Source organism: Alosa sapidissima, chromosome 22 (assembly GCF_018492685.1).
Source record: "Alosa sapidissima isolate fAloSap1 chromosome 22, fAloSap1.pri, whole genome shotgun sequence".
Taxonomy (NCBI): Eukaryota; Metazoa; Chordata; class Actinopteri; order Clupeiformes; family Clupeidae; genus Alosa; species Alosa sapidissima.
In genome coordinates, this window is record NC_055978.1 from 20,926,555 (window position 1) to 20,929,926 (window position 3,372).

Here is a 3,372-nt window from a genome sequence, read left to right on the forward strand (position 1 = left end):
ATGCACTATGCAAAAACGTATTTCCAGTCGTAGCCGAACAGTGAGATGCAAGCGTTCCAATCCACTTAGATATGTTATTACGCTACTCTCAAATCCTTAAAGTGGTAGGCAGTCAATTAGACTTACACACCACCAATGTAATAACATTAAAGAAAAGTGTAGTCTAATAGTTTAAATCAATATGAAATGACTAGATACTTAGTTGGCTATTAGTAATTATGCAAGTCACAGAATATGAATTATTAAAAAGATATGTACTTAATATGAATTATTACACAGCTCTTCAGAGTGCTGCAGAAAGTTCCATTCACATGAATGGGCCTTCCCAATGTTCGGGCCTATGTTAAATCTATATAAATCACCGGCAAAGTATATAATCACCGCTGTCAATGGCAACGGGTTGATTAACGTCTTTCATATCCCTCCGCAAGAATTCCGTTCGCTTATTGCAATGGAATTTCATTGAAAGGGAAAGCTAGTAAGACGTTGCCACGCAACACCTGAAACTGTCAAGTTCTATCTGTGTGGCGAACTATTTATTTTGTCAGCGGAAGACACGAAACGGTAGCAAAATCATTTTTAAAGATTCGTTGTGTTAGGTTTCTTTTCTCGTTTTGGCAAGTAGCTGCGCTGCGCGTCGGGGTTCTGTTCTCCCTGTCGGGACTTATTTTCTGATAATTACCGACGGACAATACATTATCCCTTACTCACAACATATGTGAAAGTATTGAAACATATGACATTATGCCATCTCTTTAGGGGGCTGTCTTTTTTGGACAGTTCTACGAAAGGTTATACTGCTTTGTGAATTACCCCAGTCAAAGTATTTACACAAATAAAGTAGGCCTACTTTGATTTTCTGTAACCCTTACTATTTACCTTTACTTATCCTTTTTAATAAGCAGCAAGATGATCAGTGTAATTTTGGTCTTACTTACCTTAATTACCCTCAATTAAAAAATAATAATAAAAAAAAAATTGGAACTATTTTTGCAATTTTCACTTCCTTTCGCAATTTCTTTGCAACAAACCGCTAAAAACACCGCAACTTCCATCGCAATTTTTTAGAAAAGTTGTCACGAAATCAGGCATTTTAGATCGCAACAATCTCAAAAAATCCTCGCGAAATCCTGGAGAGATTGATAAAAGTTTTAATGACTTAGTTGTGCATGAGTGTGAAAATTTTGGAAATGTGTGTTGCATCCATGCATGCATATAACATTACGCACACCGACTCAGGCATAGAAACATGTAGGGAAGGCCATGCGGATTCCAAATTATAAGTACATTTATTAAAGAATATAATAAATAATGTAATGAAATATACTTAAAAGCTGAAAATGTAGTTCAAACTATGTCTAGAGGATGTTATGCAATGCGAAAAAAGCCAAAAGCTCGGAATGCAGCGCTCCACACATTGGCACCGACATGAGTGTGGCACGCTATAGACTCTCGATGGTGTTTTAAGCCCCCACCATCGACTTCAAGGCAGCGCTGCGAGCGTCGACTTCAAGGCACCTAACCCTAACCCTAACCCTAGTGCCTTCAATGCAGCGCTGCCTGGAAGACGACATTGGGGGCTTAAAGGCACACTATGCAGGTTTGTTAGCTTAATATGCAAGTTTTTTAGCTTAATTTACCTTCATTTAAGTCACTCAGACTCAGCTTCAGAGTCATTGGAATGGTTATATGACTTTTTTCGGGTTGAATGGTGGCCGTCTCGCTTCCCCCTAGCACCTGTGAGCGGAAAAAACACCCTTGCAACTGTGGGCCGGCGGGCCGATGGCCTCAGTGTCAGGAAGTATAACGAGTGTAACGAATTGCTTTACTGCATTCAAATAAACATACACGCCAGGCACCGGCTAGAAAAAGGTAGCGATGGAGTTTCTCAGACATTCGTCATGACAGAGCCAGCGAAAAAAAAGCAAAAACCGAGAAAACAGTAAGGAAATTGCCAATACTGCATAGTTTACCTTTAAAACACCATAAAACACTTTGGACATTAGATTTCATTGTTTTTGATCGCTTCGGTTGATTACGATTCAGTTCAATTTTTGTCAGCACCACTCAATAAAATCCACTGTTTATCCAATGCTTGTCAGTTAAAAATGTCGGCGGGGATGTGTGGGGCAAGTGTAGTATAGTCATGTCACCACCTACTGTATTTGCGGAACACTGAAGGAGGAGTATAGCCTAGAAATCTAGACGCACCCTAGCGGCAGCAAATTACATTTTCTTCCAGGGCTAGTCTAGCAACTCTCCGTTGGCTTGTGAGCTTGAAAAAGTAAACTTCTATCAGGCCAATCAAATCGTGTATAGAGTCGTTAGGCGGGCTTAACATAATGATTGATGGCATAGTTGCAACGGTTTGGCTTGAATTCCCTGCTACTTGAGAACAAAGAAGATGGATGTTGCTGTTGGCCAACAGTGTGACACGAGTTAAGCTTGTTTTAAGTTGGCAAAAGTTTGAACTAGCTCCGCTAGTGGGAAAACGCATGGGACTCATAGTGCTGCCGCTGTCCTATTGCGTGCAGAGGGAATTTGAAAGACAACCGATTATCCCGCCCCTCGGACTGAGCACTGCAAACGGTGAGTGCCCAGACCCTACATTTTAATGTGGGTCTGGCTCATCAGGCTAGGAATAGTAGCCAGCGTAGGAAGAACAAGCTCCCTACCTCACCTGCCAATCAGATCACCCACACCTGAACACACCTGAACACACCTGAGCACCTGAACACACCTGAGCACACCTGAACACACTGCACCTGCTGCAGGTAGAGAGAGCAAAGGTACACAGAGGGGGCGATGCCAAGGCAGACTAGGGGGTATAAAGAGAAGAGAGATCGGTTGCTGGTTGAGCCTAAAGTCTGAAGTGTGTTTAGATTTGGTAAACAGAGGTGAACGTTCCTGGCAGACTTTTATTCTTTGAACATTTTTGTATAAACATTTTCAATTGATCATTTTAAAATGTGTGCGTGTGTGTATGTGTGTGTGTGTGTGTGTGTGTGTGTGTGTGTGTGTGTGTGTGTGTGTGTATTTGTATGTAATTGAGACAGCACAGCCAGTGGACATCTCACTGTTCCAGTAAGCCTTTCCTTCTCTGTCAGCCTGTCCACTAATCCCTCCTCGGACACGGCAGGCAAGTTGACACCCAGTAAATATCAATAACAAATAAGAGCCTTATGTTTAACAGCACATAGCAGACCCCCCTTAGGTCTATCAGAGACATGAGCAACCCCCCGCCCCCCCCCCCCCCCCCCCAAAAAAAAAAAAAACATACACAATCTCTAAATCCCTGATTGTCGCTGGCGTCGTTGCTTAATCTGTGGGACACTCTTGACACCCAATTACCCGACAAAATGAGATGGAAAC